This window comes from Cherax quadricarinatus, chromosome 92, assembly GCF_038502225.1.
Source record: "Cherax quadricarinatus isolate ZL_2023a chromosome 92, ASM3850222v1, whole genome shotgun sequence".
Classification (NCBI taxonomy): Eukaryota; Metazoa; Arthropoda; class Malacostraca; order Decapoda; family Parastacidae; genus Cherax; species Cherax quadricarinatus.
The window spans coordinates 6647377-6668770 of NC_091383.1; the positions used below are offsets into that span (position 1 = coordinate 6647377).

At 44.2% G+C, this 21394-nt stretch overlaps 1 long non-coding RNA gene across 1 annotated transcript in view; it reads left to right on the plus strand.

Moving 5' to 3' along the window:
• Positions 1 to 21394, plus strand: part of LOC128698362 (uncharacterized) — a 48208-nt gene that overhangs the window by 17411 nt on the left and 9403 nt on the right. The window contains exon 2 of the long non-coding RNA XR_008408457.2: positions 17565 to 18034. This is a non-coding gene — a long non-coding RNA (uncharacterized lncRNA). The remainder of the gene's footprint in view (positions 1 to 17564; positions 18035 to 21394) is intronic.

A 21394-nucleotide genomic window follows, 5' to 3' on the forward strand; every position in this document is an offset into this window, starting at 1 on the left:
GCCATGAGTTCTATCTCCACCAGTTTCATGGTTTGTGAAAGACTATATTTTCTATGGACTCTAGCCCCTCAAGGAAGGCTCCTTGATGTTGGTGAGGGGCTCTTGATTTAGGGAATTGGATCTGTGCTCCAGTTCCCCGACTTAAGCCTGAATGCCTTCCACATCCCCCCCCCCAGGCGCTGTATAATCCTCCGGGTTTAGCGCTTCCCCCTTGATTATAATAATAATATGGACTCTAGTGTGGGACTGATTCCCACACTATTAAAGATGGCAGCATATCTTCAATAGATGGTCACTGAAGAGAGTATGAGAGTGACGACCACCAAGATAAACCATACCATGGGTGGGTTAGAACCCGCGGTCAGTCATAAAACCCCAGACCGACGCGTTAGCCACTGGGCCAGCTGGTTACAATAAGATTCATCTAACTAGGTACATTTATACACCATAGGAAGGTTAACATAGCCCACTACTGTGACCACAAATGCAAGTTTTTACAGACAAATCTCCCACTAGCATGGCCGTGACGAACTCTAGCTCAAGTCCCTTCAAAGCCATCAAGATTGTAGTGAAGTAACACACCACACGAGACATAGTCGTCAATTAATGTCTTCAGAACTCAGGCTTTAGTTCATCTAGGTGCCGCAAGTGGCTCTTCAGAGGACAACACTGGGCATATCTTCAGTACAGTTTCTTTTGTTGGCTCTGGCACCAGTTATATGGCATCCAAAGGGATATAAAAGATAAGTCACTGAGCAGTTTTGGCTATTGACTTAGTGTTGGCAGCCCGCCTTGTCTCTTGTCGGACGACACAAGCAGAGTACAAGGCAATAAAACACAAGTTAAAACCGGACCAGAAGTCTCTCAAACGTTAGGCAGAAGGGCTTTAAAATGGAGCGGATCAAGAATAATTACACAAATAACCCGCACATAAGAGTGTGTGACTTTGTAAATGGTCCAAGTCGGACCGAAACGTCGTCGTTAGCTTCTCTTTTATGTGCGGGTTATTTGTGTATCGTTCCAGTCACGGTATTGTGCCTTTTTTGTTATTTAAGAATAATTACGTAAATAAACACAAGTCAGGTCCGGTTAACATTAGAATGTAAAAACCCAACACCAAGAATAAGTGGACTCCCATATTTGGACTTGATGGGTGCCAGAAAGTACTCCATATAAAAGTTAGGTTGAACAGTAGTTTCGTATATTGAACTGTGTGACCTTAACGGCCATGTTGTTTGTGGTAGCAGGGTATAGATGTCTTGCTAGTTCTGGTCCCATCCTAAGTGTGCAGTCTGCAGAAGCATGTTACATAGGTCATCTAGTTTAGTGTGATCGACACTATGCCCAGCCCTTCTAGGGTAGGGCAGGTGCCTGAGCCCGAGCTTTCAGCTCACAAGCCTGTCATTCCCATTAGGCCTCTTGGGGCGGGGATGGGAGACCAGAGAGGCCTAGTTTCTCCTTACGAGAAGCTAGGCCTGGGGACAGTTGGTCCCAAAGATGAGTGGGTACTTGTGCCTCCTCCCATGGGAGGCATAGGTCTCACTCCCTAGACAGGGAGCCAGGGCCGGGCCACCACTTGGAAAAGGCCCGGGCCGGGAGAAATACCGGCGAATCTTTAATAATAATAGTTTACTGTGTCTGTTGGGTGTCTGAAGGAGGAGAGCTTGAGAGGTTTCTGTGGTTTGATAATTCTTTCAATGTTTCCACGCTCTTATCTGGTATCGATGTGTGTTTTTCCTCGGCCGCTGTGGTTGCTTCTAGTAGGGTAATGGAGGTTTGGGCTGGCAGAGGTGAGAGAAGGTTGAGGATGCGAAGGGAAAGAGTATCTGAAAGGAAAACACAAATTATTACCCACTTATGGAGAGTACTGGAAAACACTGTAGAAACCTGACATTATATAACATGACATAGCACCAAAAGAACCCGAAAATAAAAATGAACAATTCTCTACAAAAATAAAATCTGATCCAAAACCATGACTTGAACATCTTAGATACCAAAACAAGGTAATATAGTATGTTTAATTCCATAACTTTCCAACTAAACTCCCTCTACCCCGCCCATCCCCCCCTATCAGAGTAATGCAAAGTTTTATAAGACTGCAAAGAGTGCACAATAAAAATTTTCGTTAACCTAACACACACATACAATACTAGCCAAAAGGTATGAAAACTAACATCACTAATGAACATAACACAAACAATTCTACAATGATACACCAAGTTCGTAAATCATAATACAAGGGTAAAGGCTATAAATTCCACTTGGCTTACAATACCACCACATAAAATACACAATGTCATAAGTGTGATACAGCTATTACAAAAACACACAAAAAAACATTAATAACCAAACAGAGAAGTAGATATCCTTATAAAACGTTAAGAGAACTTTCAAATAATACAAAATAAGTAGTAAGTACATTACATTAACATATCCCGTAACCTTGTAACAGTTAGCTTTCTGACAACAGGATTCGCCCAAACCAAAATTTAATAGTTATAAAAGATTTCCTTTGGATCTATAAGCATAAACCAAAGTGGGAACATTGGGCCTTCGTATTACTTCCCTGTCTTCAAGCATCTAATAAAGGTCTCCTGTGAATACCCTAACCAGGACATGTTTCACTTGCCACATAAATCCAACACCTAATGAAGTGTCGAACCACACAGGAAGACCATGGCACACCCTACCTAAACAGCATATGACAGTTGTAAAACAGTCCCACACAGGAGCGAAACTCCTGAAACCGTACATAGCACACATGGTAGTACATATGCAGATCCGTACTACATCAAGCATTAAAAACCATCCTGGCCCCTGACACTTCAGAAAGCCTCCCCCTCCCTGCCAGCCCCCGACATGATACTGCCTGCATTAACCACAAACACACTCCTTTTATACTCTGGCCCATACCTGAAGTTTCAAGTCAAAACCCCAGTCTCTTAATCATGTCTCCTGTCCACCCCTCCCCACTACACCCCCCCTCGTGCTTAACGGCACACCCACACACTTATTCCAAACTCCACTACCACACACACTTATTCCAAACTCCACTAAACCCAATAACAAACAAAAGTGACAGTCGCAGGGAAATAAACCCATTCCAGATCTACCCTACTCCCAACCCTAACGAAACACCTACTGTCAGATTATGATAACCCCAAGAAAAACTATTTATCCACACCCTCCCATATAGTAGCCTATTCCTGCAAACCATATGGTACATACTCATCGCAAGCGCCCGCACCCTACAGTCACCCCCCACCTCCCGCAAACCCCAAGAAACGTACAAAAAATCTGCCACCACATTACTGCCTGCCGAACGTCCTTGGCTACCCCCTCCCACATCAAAATGCAAAGCCCTCAAAGTTGATATGTTACCTCCCCCCCCCTGCCACTATACCGATGACCCTCACTAACCATGTCCTTAAAACCCCAAAATTTTCACAGAAATATACAGCATGGAAAGCAGTCTCCTCCTCCCCACAACGTGGACAATTCCTCGCACCTACATAACCCATCCTATATAGCACAGATCTTGAAGCAAGAATTCCCAGCAAGAACCTATTGACCAGTTCATGAACCTTTGGGTTTAATCTAATCTTTCGAAAGTCTTCCCAAATGCCCCTCCAATCATATATCGGGTACATATCTGCTCCCTGAATCACCTCACCCTGCCTACCTGTCCTCCCAAGCCTGCTTACCCTTACTTTCCTTGCATCCCGTATTGTTAACAAATTACACACCATATCTTCACACATCAATAATGCCTTCCACTTCCACCATTTCCTCACATCCTCCATGACTGCTCCCACCCTTATACCCCTCTCCCCTCCCGCCCTTAGGTACTGCTGCTTCACATACACTGCCTTTGTACTCACCTAGTTGAGGTTGTGGGGGTCGAGTCTGAGCATGCGTCCAAAGGTATGAGATCCAGCCCCACCCCCTGCCACATGCCTGTCATCACAACCTCGTTCCATAGCCACGGCCACCCATAACCCCATACATACCTCAAGACCCCCCCCTCTCCAGTTCCTGAATATCACACTACCTCAGTGGATAGACTTCCGCTACTCCCCACAGTTTACTATACACAAGTGTTTACCACCACCACCTGCTGCTGCAATGTTAGATCCCCAGCCCTCCACCCACGCATCCTCCCCAACGCTCTACTCACAACCTCCACTGAATTTACCCTTTGTGCCTCCCCAGCACCTGCCATGTACACAACCCCACAGATCTTAATTCTATCCACAACATTCTACCCATACTCCTTCCCCAAGCCCCCCACTCGTGTACTTACTTCCAATAACTTAGACTTTGCTCTATTAACCCTCATCCCAGTAGCCCCGCCAAAGATCTCTATTATATGTCCCACATTCACCAATCCACTCTCTCCTCCCACCAATCTGTGGTGTCATCCACATACCCCACAATCCCAGGTCTGCCAGGACCCTCCCCTCCCTGTTCCCACACTCCTTCCTCAATAAGCCTGTAAAAGGGGTCTTGCATGCAAGGAGGATTTGGGACAAGGGACAACATTGTCGCAAACTCCTCCCCAACTGCACCGGCAACCCCAACTTACCCTTAACCTGTACTCTGACCCACGCAGGCATACACAAAGTATTCACCCGCTGTACAATCTCTTCCCCAAATCCCTGTCTTTGTAAAATGCTCCGCAACATACTTCTATCTACAGTCCTATGCCTGCTTCCAATCGATCCCCAAGAGACAACCCCCAACCCCTTGTCTGCTTTTCACAAAATCCCTAATTCGCCCATGTCCCTCATGCATACTTTGTCCTGGTACCCCATACTGTCCTCTATGTAGAACAAGGTCAATCCCCTTCTTCATGTGATTACCTAAAACCTTTGCAAAAAACTTATCAGAACACATGAGGGAGATTGCCCTATAGGTACCCAGGGTCCTCCCCCCCCTCCCTTATGAACCAAAACAACTACCCCCGTACCCTGCATCTCGCCCAGCACTCCCCCTTCCTTCATACAGTTAAGCAAAGAGACCAGACATTCCTTCATACTATCCCAATTTGCAATATAGGAATCATTTGGGATCCCATCAATCCCCGATGCCTTTCCCCTACTCAAGCACATTACCACCTCCCCCACCTCCTGCTCACTGATCCTACCCCCTAGTGCTGCTCTCTCCTCTCCTAAAACCTCCAGAATTCCTTCCCCTACAATCTCTCCCTCCCTTCCTCCACCCTCTCCCTGCTTTAAATACTTGCCCCACCCTATATCCCCCACCCCATTACACACCTTTAATCCCATAATTGTGGTCATCTGCTGCCTTTCCCTGAACCTCCGCAAAACGCATCCTGACGGTTTGTCTCCCCATAGTACCTCCTCTAACCCACCCTCACACGTATCGCATCAAAGCGAGAATTTTGTATACCCTTCTATCTTCCCCTTAGATCCTCTATATCCCCATGCCTACCATCCCCTCCCCCTTCATAACACTCATTGAGCTGCCCCTCAAGGTATTTCTGTAAACCAAACCTCCACCGTGCCTCATCCCATCCTCTATGCTGATAATACTCCTTAATCCGCCGTTTAGTATGCTTCTCCCACCATCCCAATACATCCTCCTCCTGGGTGCATGCATCCCAGAGGTGCCTCCACCAGTCCTTGAATGACAATCCCTCCTCCTCCCCCTGAAGTAACCTCACATTAAATTTCCAATAACCTGCATACCGGCAAACCACACCATCCCATGCCATCTCTGCGAAAGCTGCACGATGGTCCGAAAAACCAAAGTTAACCATCAGCACACGTTCCATTGTGATCCCAAAAGTGATATAAATGCGATCCAATCTGGCAGCATAACCCCACCACACAAACTTGTGCTCCACCCTCCACCCATCTGCCCTGTGTCGTAAACCCCTACCTCCCTCAACAAATCCCTCAACACCCCAAGCACACACCCTGCCCCCTCTCGGCTCCAACTCCTTATGTCTAATTACACAATTCCAGTCACCGCTTACTATAGAAACCATGGGTAAACCCCTCAAGTGAAAAAGCAAAACCTCCAGTACAAAATCCACCTTTACCCATCTATTACTATCTGCTGGCATATAAATCCCCAGAAAACACGCCCTAACCACCCCCTATAGCCCCTCTCCCCTCACCACCCTCCCCTAAGGCCGTTCACATTGACACACTTAAATGTGCAGAAAAGGAGGCATTCTTCTGTCTCTGTGGCCTGTCTATTACACTTTTTGTTGCTCCTGCCTTCTCCCGTGCGCTCTTGCCCCCCTGGACCCCCTCCCCCCCTGTGCACTACCCTGCCCTTTCTTAGTCACACCCACTCACGTCTTCTTACCAGAACGCTGAGCAGGAGTAATGACCTCGTCATCCGACGAGCCTCCAGCTCTCCTAGATTCACCCTCTATCTCCATCCCAGCATTCTCATTCTCCCTGTACACCTCAGCCTCCACCTGATGCAACTGCAACAAGCCAGACCCTGACCCTGGAGGCCCTGGGACCTGCCCATGCAGGTTCTCCTCAACCATCGTAAGTTCCCCACTTAGAGGGGATCTCTGCTGGCACTTCCAGGAAAGACCTAATAATCTCCTGCAGGGATTCAGATAAGTCCTGTAGTTCACCTGCCTCCCCCACCCCTACAGGCTCCTGCCCAACACCAGCTCCTTCCTGTGTGGGAGTGTCCAAGACTTCTGGTAGCATTACACAACGCTCGCCCACACCATCCACTTCGTCCACCCATCTTCCAGTGCCCTCTGCATTCACAGGAGCAGACAAAGAAGCCACCAAAGACGGTAATCACTGGTATTTCCGATGATTGTGGGGATGCTGCCGTACCACACCCGGCCGCCACATGGTCAAAAGCACCACACAAACGACACGTCTTACATTGTCCTGCATAAGTCACAAACACCTGTGTCCTAAAATCCTCTAGGACTACATGTGAGGGTATGGGTCTTTGCCATGTCATCTTGACAGTGTAAGAACCTGCAGGAAGCCCCGCGTATATTCCTTCCATCCAACGTCCCAATGTCACAGCATGCACCTCACCATAGTGTTGAAATGTCTCGCCAATGTCCACATCATCCGCTTCAAAAGGAACGTTTCAAATTCTCACCCAGGTGTAGTATTTGGAGGCAACCTGCAAGCGCACCTCCAGCCCAGATGATACGGTGATACACTTCTCCTGATATAGTCACCGTCCTCTCATAAGCTGCCACTGTGCAGAACTTGATCCATTAAGACCAATCCCATATAGCTCATCGTTGTCAATGCAGAACGTGTCCTGGACTATCTCTGGCAGTAAAATGGAGGCATTCATCGGGTAAATTGCCCCTTTGACCAAGTCAATACAGTGTTATTCCTCCTGCAGCAACTGGCCGCCATCTTGGAGAAAATAGGAAGTTGTACAAAGGTGAAACCTGAAGTTTCCACGCAGCACAACCACTCAGCCCGAGAGCGAAGTGGTCAATGAGTTAGTAGAATTAATTGATTTAGCAGAGCATAGAGACAGGGTATATTCCTTGTGTTTAGGGCATTGATATTATGTAGCAGGGTAAGGTTGTTGGCAGCTTGGGCATTTTAGTGGATGAGCAAATTTAGTGTTTGAAACAGGAGGATTGATCATGACCAAATTTGTAGCACTTGGACATTGTATAACAGGTCATGGTGTCAGTATTCGATGGAGAAATGTAGAAGGTAAGGTTTTCCCATGAGGGTTTACTGGAGTGGTCACTATCTTCTGAAGTGGATTCATTTGGCGAGTCTACAATGGTGTTAGCAGGTGACTGAGGTTCGACAGGAGCAGTGGAGGGGTGTAATGGTGGTGTAACAGCAGGTTGGGAGACGGTGGTTGAGGTAGCATGATCATTATTGTCGGTGGTGGAAGTGGTTATAGAAGTTACAGGATCAGTTGCTTGGGCAAGAGACAGGTCTGCAGGTGCAGTAAGAACATAAGGAGGAATACTGCAGCAGGCCTGTTGGCCCAAACTAGGCAAGTCCTTTACAATCCTTCCCACTAAGAAAATATTTGCCCAACCCAATTTTCAATGCTACGCAAGTCTCTCTCTAATCCAACCCCTCTCACTCGTGTATTTATCTAACCTAAATTTGAAACTACCCAACATTTTAGCTTCAATAATACTACTAGGTATACTGTTCCACTCAACTACCTTATTTCCAAACCAATACTTTCCTATATCCATTCGAAATCTAAACTTATCCAATTTGAATCCATTATTGAGGGTTCTTTGGTAGGTAAGACACATAGGCAACAGTTAGGCAACTTTATTCCGAAACGTTTCGCCTACACAGTAGGCTTCTTCAGTCGAATACAGAAAGTAGGCAGGAACAGTAGAGAAGACGATGTAATCAGTCCATCACCCTTAAAGTCGTAGAATTTGAGGTTGTCAGTCCCTCGGCCTGGAGAAGTTCAGTTCCATAGTCAGGAACTATCTGAAGATCAAGCGACAGTGCGGAGACTTAAATACTGTCGGAAGGAGAGGTGCAGAGTAGTAGTAGTAGTAGTGCCTACTTTCTGCCTACTTTCTGTATTCGACTGAAGAAGCCTACTGTGTAGGCGAAACGTTTCGGAATAAAGTTGCCTAACTGTTGCCTATGTGTCTTACCTACCAACCTGTCGGTATTGTATACCATTTTGATGTTCATTGAGGGTTCTTTCTTGAAAGGATATCCTCAAAACCTTTTTCATATCTACTATGTTAATACCCATCTTCCACTTAAACATTTCGATCATGGCTTCCCTCATTCTTCGTCTTACAAGTGAATGCAGTTGAAGAGTCTTTAATCGTTCTTCATATGGAAGATTTCTAATGCTATGTATTAATTTGGTCATTCTACGCTGGATGTTTTCTAGCGAATTTATATCCATTCTGTAATATGGAGACCAGAATTGAGCTGTGTAATCTAGGTGAGGCCTTACTAATGATGTATAAAGCTGCAAAATAACAGCTGGACTTCTGTTGCTTACACTTCTTGATATAAATCCCAGTAATCTGTTTGCTTTGTTACGTACACTTAAGCACTGCTGTCTTGGTTTAAGGTTGGTGCTTACCGTAACCCCCAAATCTCTTTTGCAATCTGTATGGCTAAGTTCTACGTTATTTAACTGATTAGTACTAGGGTTATGGACACTCCCAAGCTTCAGAACCTTGCATTTATCTACATCGAACTGCATCTGCCACATTTCTGACCAGGAATTGAGTTTGCCTAAATCCTCCTGAAGTTCCATAACATCTACGTTTGAATCAATTGTCCTACTTATCTGTGTGTCATCGGCGAATTTGCTCATATCGCTAGTAATACCCTCAAGATCATTGATATATATTATAAACAACAACGGGCCCAAGACTGATTCCTGTGGTACGCCACTTGTTACAGATCCCCACTAGGATTTAACCCTATTTAAGCATACTCTCTGCTTCCTATTGGTGAGCCATGACTCGATCCATGAGAGCACTTTTCCCCCAATGCCATGAGCTGCCACTTTCTTTAACAGTCTCTGAAGTGGTACTCTATCAAAAGCCTTACTAAAATCTAAATAAACAATATCGAATTCTCTATCATGATCAACAGCCTCAAAAGCTTTACTGAAGGTTAATAAATTAGTTAGGCAGGAACGGCCTCTCGTGAATCCATGCTCAATATCATTAATCAAGCTGTGCTTATCCAGTTGGCTTCTTATATTATTAGCTATAATTGACTCTAGTAATTTGCCTACAATTGAGGTTAGGCTTATTGGGAGGTAATTTGACGGTAATGACTTGTCCCCTGTTTTAAAAATAGGAATTACATTAGCCATCGTCCACATATCAAACACTACACCTGTTTGAAGAGAGACATAAAAAATATTAGTCAATGGTTCACAAAGTTCCATTTTACACTCTTTAAGAACCCTTAAAAAAAAGGTTATCAGGGCCAGGGGATTTATTTTGCTTTAACCGGTCTATCTGTTTGATAACCATTTCGCTAGTGACTATGATATTGCATAATTTATCTTCAGGCCCACTATAAAAATTAATTACTGGGATATTGTTAGTCTTCCTGAGTGAAAACCGAGAGAAAATAATTATTAAGAATAGAGCACATTTAGAATATTCTCCTTGTCAGTAATATGCCCAGAGATATTTTTAAGGGGACCTATCTTATCTCTAGCTTTTCTCCTATAAACCTGGAAAAAAAACTTTTTGGGTTTTCGAATCCCTAGCAACTTTAATTTCATACTCCCGTTTAGCTTTTCTTATCCCCTTTTAAATTTTAACGTCCTCTTAATGTCAATGTACTTATTCATAAGATGACCTTCACCTCTTTTGATACGTCTAAGTTCAGAATGTTGGGAATGATCTTCAGGATGTCTGCTGAAGGTGTGAAGTCCAGAAAATTGAAGGCATGTTGTTCAGACGAAATAGTTAGTTAATAGTGGTGCTGAAAGTGCTGGGGCTTGTTGCATTTGCAAGGTGTACATACACCATGCAGTACAGCACCTTGGAGGGAGCATCGTCGGGGAGTGGAGAGATGGAGTTGCTGGGCGAAGGTGTCTCAAGTGGCGTGTAGAATCTTCATGGTGTCAGCTTGTAGTTTCATTATTGCTTCATATGTCAGTGAATTGGAGGTGTTCTTCAGATCTTTAGTTTTCTTAGATATGTTGGAGCCGTAGCATCGCTCTGTTGACCTCGCTACAGGCAGGATACAAATGCTCTGCTCTTTCCCCTTTTAGGCAAGATGCTACATATGATTGGGACCCCTCCCAATATAATTTCCACAAGCACAGACAGATAATGGGCTTGTTCCATTATCTATCATATTACCCAACCTGTTGACTGTCACCAACACCAGTGCCAGGGAAACAAACACACACACACACACACACACACACACATACATACATACATACATACATACATTCATTCATTCATTCATTCATTCATTCACCCTTTTATTACTGTTGAGCAAACATGCAGTTGCTAACGAGCCACAAATTCCTACGGCAGCCGGAACGAGGAAGCCTGACTTGCTGATGTGCAATATAGAAAAAAGGAAGGTTTTCATACTAGATAGGAAGGTTGCAAGTGACACTCAGATTGCATCAATGAACGATCAATACCAGCAGAAAGCCACCTACTATGATATGAACCAAATTAGCGAGTGGGCTCTATCATTATTACCTGGAGAGGTGCAATGTCTCTTAAGTCATTTGGCATTCTCAAAGAGCTGAGAATTAGTAGCTCTAAAATAGAGCATGTTAATAACATGCAGCTGGAAGGATCCATTATTCAGTGGAAAATGCATAACCAGTGGGGGGGATATAGAGCAGTGTAACCCCCCCATGAATAGCAAAACAAGGCTAGTGAGGGCAGTTCCCAAAAAAGAAGAAACAGTAGCAGACAGGAGCCTGAAGTGCTTGGGAGGAAGCACACAATCAAAAAACCTAGCTTGTGTAAAGTAAATATACTTTTAGTGGCGGCATCAGTTGTGTAAAAACGGACAAATCTGCGAGAATTCTCAGCAGGGCAAGTACGTGTATAATAGACGCACTTGCCTTAGTTTTCTGTAGAGGCATCGTAGGAGGCGTCCATCACTGAATCGAGAGGTGAACAGTTGCCGGTGGAACACTGTATGCCCTGAGCGGTGAGGAGAGGTAACCCTATCTGTATAACATGCAGACGACACACTCGGGCTGAGGTGTAGACTTAAGTCAACAACAGGATTACAGAGGGGGGACTTTCTGCCCTTGGGTAGGTGGCCAATGATGCACCAATCCTGATAGTGAGGATGAAGGTGGTCCAGCAAGCACCATTCAAGTTAAAAAGCCTCTCCCAAGCTCGGGAATGTTCATAACCTTTGCACCTACCAGCTTAATAAGAACATAAAGGAAGAACATTGCAGCAGGCCTGGTGGCCCATACTAATTACCTCATCTTTTGTATATAGTTCTTTTGTTTTCTAATTATGTCCAAGAATCTGTACTGATAGCCACTGGATGGCGAAACTTCTACAATATAGATAATCAAATGTTGCACACGTCTAATTTTCATCTTGTTAGTATTGTATACCATTCATGTACAACTTGTCAGATAATGCAACATCATGGAATCTTGGTTCAGAGGATGTCCACATGACCTTCGCGGCGGCGGTGGCTACTACTACCCCATCCCTTGGGTATGACTTACTTCCACTGGGGAATCCCGCCTACCTGGTTCTGTTTCTACGACTAAGAACACTTCTCTCCAGCGCTATTTTTCGTCTGTCCCGTCTTCCCCACTCGTCCCATTTGGGATCTTACCTGAACTTGTTCGTTCGTTCGCCCGTGTTCACAGCCGAAATCTGTTCATTGATCATCGACGATCTCGCCTCTGATTACCCCCATGTTGGGAGAGACTTCACTTAGTGGTGCTTGCTGTTACTTCGTCTTCCTCTTCACCATCAGGATTGGTGTCAGTGGTTGCCTACCCAAGTGCAGGAAGCCTGTTGCTGCCTGAAGTCTCTATGCCTGTCGACTGCACGACATACAGCCAGTCTCGCCGCCGCTCAGGATATACAGTGCTCCATTAAGCTACAGTTCACCACCTCAGTGTCCTATGCCAAGCAAGTACGTGTGTCTACTTATACGTACTTGCCTAGCTGAGTACTCTCAATTTTTAGTCGATTGTCACAGCCACTACGTAATTAGATGATGCTTTCGTTGCCTTCCACCTCCCTTCCACTCTCCCTCTACCGCCCGCACCTGCCTCTGCCTCTTCTAAATCCAATTCCTTCTCGCTAAACCTAAAATTCTCTAATCCTGATGCCACTATCTGTCCTGAAAATTTATTATATCAGATCACTGGTGCACCTCAATAAAAAGTCTTTAAAACCAACTCAGGCTTCAAACTCCTTCACAAATATTCTTACAAAACGTACAACTCAACCGATACCAGACAAAAACTTCTCAATGCAGGCTTCGCCATTATTTGGACTCCTGAGCACCGTGCCAAAAGCACAGTCATTGCTAAACACGTAGACTACTCTCTCCTGACAGCCTATGACACAAAGAAGACTTAATAAGACATCAGTACTAAGAACAAAGTCTCTGTTGATGGTATTTACAGACCCGAAAACTCTACCATTCTCAAAATACGCTGTTCTACTCCTGACGCCTCTACACTCTTCAGTCAAGGAATCCTTGCCAAGACCATCCGCATTCCTCCAAACTCTCTCTCCACTCCGAACTTCCACCCAATCACACAATGTCTGAAATGCTACAAATTCAGCCACGGCAAAAACACATGTACATCTACACAAGTCTGCTCCAGATGTTCAGCAACTGGCCACTTCTGGAATACTTGCAACCTCCCCCTTAAATGTTCTAACTGCAGCGGGTCACACACTGCAGTTGCAAATTCCTGCCCCTCTAGAAAAGACATTTTCTCCTCCCTCAGAGCTAGCCAACCTCCCTCCCTCCCCAACCCCATCCCTGTACCTGCCTCCCCTACCAAACCACCCTCCCCCACCCCCAGTGCCTGGGCCTCCCCACGCACTTGGTCTACCTCTTCTACCCTACACACATCAAACACCAACAGACTACAAACACCTCATCTATGCCTACACCCACACAAAGCTAACTGTCAACTCGCCACTGCTGCCCACTCTGCAATGGTAATCTCTCAAGCTTACCAATCAGATTACTCGCATGTCCTTAACCTAATCTTGTCTATCTTCCCTCTCTAATCATCCCTCTTCCTTGCTTCTCTTCTAAACCCCCTACAACCTCTAACTACTCCCTCTCTCCCACCCCCCCCACTTCCTACACCCACCAGCTCTCCTCCTCCCCTACCCATTTTCACTACTACCCCTCCCACCAACACCCCTACCTAGTAAAGAATCCCTTAGGGATTCTTTACTAGTTTTTAAGTAAAATACCAAATATGTACTTTCTCCCAAAAACACAGATATGGAGCCGGATACAAGAATCTTCAAAACAAGGCCAGTACTCTCAGGCTGTGCTGTTCCAACACGACCGATTGACAAGATTGTGACAGCACTATTAATGCCATTCTTGAACAGCTGCCAGATGGGTTGAAGGGTACCACTCACTTTCTAACAGTCATAGAGGAAACCAGGCAATGGATAAGAACAGCCCTGATGGATCTATGACTAGAATCTTTAGACATAGTCGCTTTACCTTTCTATCCCAAAGGCAGGGGTAGTTGCAGAGTTCTACAAGGAGAATCTAGGAACGATGAAAGACCTGATATCCCTAGGGATTCGAAGACCTCCAAGCAAAGAACTGGTACGAAAATCCCTCTTACTCACAATGGAGGATAGGATCCTGAAGTTTAACGAGACATGTAGACAAGAGATGGGAACAGCGATTGGAACCTCGGTGAGTGCCGCGGTGGCCGAGGTCTTCATCCATTGTAACCTGGGGAGAAACAGGAACGAAGAAAGCCCTCCAGTGCTGCTTTACAAGAGATATATAGATGACATATTTTGTATAATAGAAGGTGGGGATGAGAAGATAGCAGTGTTAGTGTCCTGGGTGAATAGAGCACACCCATCACTAAAGTTTGCATTGAAAGATAACAGTTCTGAACTGCCGTTTTTGGACAGTGATCTATTTGAACGAAAGAAGAGATACACATTCGAACGTATTACAAACCAGGTAATGCACACCAGTATCTGCACTGGACCTCCTCACATCCTCAATCCCTCAGGCAATCACTACCTTTTTCACTAGCCCTGAGAATAGAGAGAATCTGCAGCAAAGAGAGATGCTTCAAAGAAGCACTGAATGAGATGTGGGACTTCTTTAGAGCCAGAGGTTATCCAGATAGCTGTTTTGAACACGCAGAGAGAAAATTAAATGTGCTGGACAGACTCCAACTATTGAAACCTAAAAGCAAGCCAGTGGACTGTAGAATACTTACCTCACTTTACAATCAACAGTTTGCATCAGAATTTAGGAAAGAACTAACAACCCTCTGAGAATGGATTGATGGCTAATTTGGGCAGGCCACCTGGGCGGAATAATTTTCCCAAACGACCACCCATGTTGGCTTGGAAGAAAGACGATTTATTAAAGAACAAACTTGTGAGAGCAGAATTCCCAAAGAAAAGAAGATAACGGCTAGTCAAGAAGCGGACAGTAAGCAGGCACAAACTTAAAACGTGACCTTTCCTAGCAGTTAATGACTCCTTCATTGCTCGAATATCCATGGATTTGCTAGTTACATCCATGGTTCATACATATTAAATTCAATTAATGAACACTGATTATACAGTTACAATGAGACACCAAAAATCCTAGCCAAATATTTCCTGGCTTAGCAAATTATAGTTATCAGAAAAGACTACTATCATTCCTAACTCTGAGCTTTGCAATTTAATTATAGTAATTACAATCCTGGCCTCGCTGAGCTTGGCAATTAATTACACAAACATTAATACATTAATTATTATTCATATTTATATAAATTATTATATTAATTACACAAACATTAATACATTATATAATGGGTTTATTTGGATTTATTTAATTTTATGTAAACCAAAACAAATTCTTTCATTCAAGTCGCTCGTATCCGGTTCGAAGGACCAAAGACAATCTTGTGAGAAATTATTCGAGTAAATTTTACAGGCAATGTCACGAATTATTTCCCTCTCATAACTTTGAAGAAATCTTGGTATATCAAGCCCTTGTGGTTTAGTGCTTCTTTTTTTATTATAATAACTGGTATATCAGTTTGCTGATATCGATGCACCTCAGTCAAGTGGGACTTTAGGTCACCAGGTCACAGTATCCCTCCTTGATGCCCACCTGAGTCTTGCATATCTGGACCTGAATTATTAGAACATATAGTTCTAAAATTATTTGAAAAAATGTACCAGTAATTGACATGTGTGGACTGTAGATATTCAGTAATGGCTACTTGACTTAAGTAATTTGCTTGGGTAATTTGATATAAATACACATTAAAAGTATAATGGAGATTTCCATATAACTCGCCAAATTAAGATTTGGTGTCATATCTTAATGACTCCCTTTCTGTAGGAAAATTACAAATTAACATACCTGTAGTGAGAACTAATACTCTGGGAGGCATACATTTGTGGTGTAAACTTCATAAATTTCTGACAGCACTACTACTATTACTCCGAATTTTATTTGAAGATTCGGCAGATTTCCAAATTCCTTGAGAGAGCCAATGCTACATCTCAGGACGGCCACCCAGACATTAGTCCATTCAATTTTCCATTTTTTGACCTCTCCTCTTGGGTCAAAATAGAGCCGAGACTAGCAGTCGGCCATATAGTCTCGCCCATACTGACTGCTGCCATCTACTCCACCCCCCTCCCCCACTCAGTTGGAAGCACTCATTTGCTTCCTCACAATTAGTTTGGTATTTTGTGACTGCCATTAATACTTCATAGTTAGGTTACATTATATTAACACTTCACAAACACATTACTAATTATAGAAAAATTAATCCACAACACTGTAAATGATGAACTAAAAAAAATCTACTTGGACTACCAACAAACTTACTCTCAATGTAGACAAAACCTACTTTATGCTATTTGGAAAAAGAACTTCAAATGTACAGTAAACATATTGGTAAATGGTTCACCCATTTCAAGACACACAGATGGCAAATTTCTAGGTCTCCACTTTGACTGCAGACTCAGATTCCAGACCCACATACAGTAAATATCCAAGAAAGTCACCAAAATGGTAAGCATCCTTTCAAATATTTTTACTATGTACCCCAAACGGTTCTTCTTGCTCTTTACCAATCATTTACCCTTACCTCACCTATGGTATTTGTGCATGGGGCTCAACCACAGCAATCATCTTAAACCTATAATAACCCAACGAAAAGCTGCAGTGTGAGTGATTACCAACTCCTGCACTAGACACACTCCACTGCTTTTTAAGAGTCTCAACTTGCTTAATATACAAAACATCCACACTTATTATTGTGCCTACTACACAATTATACTCGAATATTAACCCTCCTCTCAAACTCCTCCTTGATAACTACAACAGAGCAAACAGGCATAATACAAGACACAAATCTCTTCGATATCCCTCGTGTCCTTCTCTCCCTATGCTAAAATGCTGTGCACATAAAGGGCCCGAAGATCTGGAATTTATTGCCAGAACACACTAAAGGACCCCTGCTGCCTCCAAATCAATTAAGGCCCTACTTAGAAATCGCCTCATCACCCAAAATTAACCAGACAAACAATATCTACCAGTTACTAAAAAAAAAAAAAAAAAAAAAAAAAAAAAAAACCCCAACTCCTAAATAAGACTGCTGAACTATTTAATCATTACTCCAATCTTAAAATTGTTTAAATTTCATTGTATTAAGTTTTACCAAATTATAGTACTGTAAGTTTGGTTCACCAGAAGCTTTCATTGCTTTACCAAGGTTTTTTTTTTCCGACAAGTGTCGAAAGGCTTTCTTTTTTTACTAGAGGCTCTAAACTCTGCCGATGTAGAACAGCAATAAATACCATTCTTACCAGAATCTTTTTCTGATGAGGCGACTCTTCTCTTCAGATATTGGCGTCGCTAATGATGTTGAAGCCCCAACCAGAGCAACTGGCACCCGACACCGGATACCTCCAGCACAGCAACAACCAGAGCAACTGGCACCCGACACCGGATACCTCCAGCACAGCAACAACCAGAGCAACTGGCACCTGACACCGGCTACCTCCAGCACAGCAACAACCAGAGCAACTGGCACCCGACACCGGATACCTCCAGCACAGCAACAACCAGAGCAACTGGCACCTGACACCGGCTACTTCCAGCACAGCAACAACCAGAGAAACTGGCACCCAACACTGGCTACCTCCAGCACAGCAACAACCAGAGAAACTGGCACCCGACACTGGCTACCTCCAGCACAGCAATAACGTTCAACCTGCTGACTCCACACCTGCCACTAGTGTAAAACTCAAGTCACATCTAACCAAGGTGGTGGTTAGAGGTAATCTTCAGGTCTTCACAATGGAGTGAATGAGGTAGGATGGAAGTCTTAGTGTAAGTCTACGATGTATTTAATAAAGAACTCCAAGCTTGCTATTTGTATATGGATAGAAATTGCAGCATAGGTTGAATGCGTTACGTAGATAAGTAGTGTTCTGTACATGCGCGTACTTGGCGTAAGCACATGTACACGCCTGTGTATTCTGTATTCAGTTGCAAGGGGTTTAATCATAGTTCTCTCCCTTAACTTTCTGCTTCCCAGACTCCCTCTTAGCCTCGAAGACTATCTCGTAATATTCTTAAAGCTAGATATAAAACCTGCCTCCCCATATTTCGAGGCGATTCTACTCTAATTCCTGACGTCCCTGTAGCTCTTCTAACTTTCAGCTGTAACCCTGAATACCCGTTTCCCAGCTTTTCAAACCTCCCGTTCTTGTCTAACTTGTCAATTCCCCTTGGCTGCTTTCCTCTTATAGATGTAAAAATTAGTCAACTCGTCCTGCTGGAACGTATCCTGTGTAAAAATACTCCGATATCTGTTGGAACTGAAAATTGTATCGAAAGGTTAGGTAAGGTTTGTCAGGAAACAGAAGAAGTCTCCTAACGAGGGTCTTAGTCAGATGACCCGCCGTTGGAACTTTTGGTCATCTGACAGAGGCCTTCCGCTAGCTTACCGGCCCACCCCCTTTACAAAAGAATGGTTATAGTTATAACCACTGAGTTGTCTTTAGTAAGAAAAGACTAGTTAATATCTCTTCGAGTTGATCAAATATTAGGTAAAAGATATTAGAATACAGTGTCTATACCTAATTTTTCCAGTCTCGCTCAAAATAACAACCTCGTGTAATTACTGTGCTCATCGTTTCTCTTGGCTTCCCTTGTCCTTCGCTTATACCAGTGCAGTTTGCAAAGTGATGGAATGTCTGGTAAATAGAAGTTTAATGTGGTATTTAGAGAGCAGTCTCTCCACTCGTCAATATGGCTTTTGTAAGGGCCGTCCGACCATAGACCCCTTCCTACGTTTAGATATGTATGTTCATAATGCCTTTGCGAATAACCACTAAGTTATTGCCATATATTTTGACTTTGAGAAGGCATATGACACAACTTGGAGGTACAATATTTTGACCCAAGCCCACTCCTTAGGCCTCCGAGGCAATCTACCATCTTTCCTTAAGAACTTTTTAACTGACAGACATTTCTGTGTTCGAGTCAATAATGTGCTTTCCCCAGACTTTGTCCAAGCTGAAGGTGTCCCTCAGGGATGTGTTCTAAGCACAACACTTTTTCTCCTTGCTATAAATGATTTGGCCTCTGTTCTTCCACCCAATATTTGGCCATCACTCTGTTGATGACTTCGTTATTGCTTGTGCAGCCGCTGACTGACACTTCATTCCAGTTTCTCTCCAGCATGCGGTCGACCATGTTTCCAATTGGGCCACCATGCATGGGTTTAAATTTTCCTGTACCAAAACTCTCCAAATTATTTTCGTTAGAAGCTCTGTCATCTCCGATCATCCTTTGTACCTCTATGGCTCCCGCATCCCTGAACGTGATAGTCAGGTTTCTCGGCCTTCTCTTTGACCGTAGGTTATCCTGGAAACCTCACATTACCTCTCTGAAGGCAACTTGTCACAGCCGGCTGAACCTTCTTAAAACCCTAGCTCATCTTTCGTGGGGAGCTGATCGTCGAACTCTCCTTCGCCTACATTCAGCCCTCATTTTATCAAAACTCGATTATGGTGACCGGATATATTCAACGGCCTCTCCTGCTACTCTCTAGCCTTAATCCCATCCATCGCCAGGGATTACGTTTATGCCTTGGTGCTTTTCACTCTTCCCCTGTTGAGAGCCTCTTTGCAGAAGCGAACGTTCCATCCTTGTCCGATCGCCGTGATGCTCATTGCCTTTGCTACTATGTATGCTCTCACAATCTCCGCAATCCTTCCATTTATAGAATGGTCACTGATATTAGTAGACATTCTTTATTTGTTCGCCGCCCCTGTTTACTCCGTCCCTTCTCTCTTCGCCTTCATTTGCTCTTGTCTTCTCTTCAATTACCACCTTTCTATGTACATGTAGCATCTCACTTTTCCCTACCCCCCTGGGAAGTTCCAGCTGTTCGAGTCTGTTCTTTCTCTCTCCCTTGCTCGAAAGCCCAACTGTCTATGGTCGCTTCCCGCTCTCATTTTCTTGACCACTTTCACTCTCATTCTCATGCCATTGCTGTGTACACAGATGGCTCTAAGTCTTCTGACGGCGTAGGATTCGCAGCAGTGTTTCCGGACAGCGTCGTACAAGGGCATTTACTATCTTCGGCTAGTATTTTTACTGCTGAATTGTATGCCATCCTTACAGCACTTACCCGTATTGCATCTATGCCTGTGTCATCATTTGTGGTCGTCTCAGACTCCCTTAGTGCTTTACAGGCTATACAGAAATTTGATACACCTCACCCCTTAGCCCTCCATATCCAACTTTGGCTACGCCGCATCTTTACCAAGCATAAAGATATTGTTTTTTGTTGGGTCCCTGGTCATGTTGACGTACAGGGCAATGAACAGGCAGACACTGCTGCGCGGTCAGCAGTACATGACCTACCAGTTTCATGTAGAGGTATTCCATTTACGGACTATTTTGCTGCAATATCTTCCCAACTTCACACCCGTTGGCAACAACGTTGGTCTACTATGCTCGGCAACAAACTTCAATCTTTAAACCGAGTATAGGTTACTGGCCGTCTTCTTATCACCAGTGTCGAGGTTGGGAGACTACTCTCTCCCGTCTTCGCATTGGCCATACTCGTCTTACTCGTGGATATCTCGTGGAGAGGCGCCCTGCTCCTCTCTGTGAGAATTGCCAAGTTCCATTATCAGTCAGCCACATGTAGCATCTCACTTTTCCCTACCCCCCTGGGAAGTTCCAGCTGTTCGGGTCTGTTCTTTCTCATTCCCTTGCTCGAAAGCCCAACTGCCTACAGTGGCTTCCCGCTCTTTTTCTTGACCACTTCCACTCTCATTCTCGTACCATTGCCGTGTACACAGATGGCTCTAAATCTTCTGACGGCGTCGGATGCGCAGCAGTGTTTCCGAACAGCATCGTGTGAGGGCATTTACTATCTTCGGCTAGCATTTTTACTGCTGAATTGTATGCCATTCTTGCAGCACTTATTTGTATCACATCTATGCCTGTCATCATTTGTGGTTGTCTCATTCTCCCTTAGTGCTCTACAGGCTATACGGAAATTTGATACACCTCACCCCCCTAGTTCTTTGTGTCCAACTTTGGCTATGCCGTATCTTTACTAAGCATAAAGATTTTTTTGTTGGGTCCCTGGTCATGTTGACGTACAGGGCAATGAACAGGCAGACACTGCTGTGCAGTCAGCAGTACAT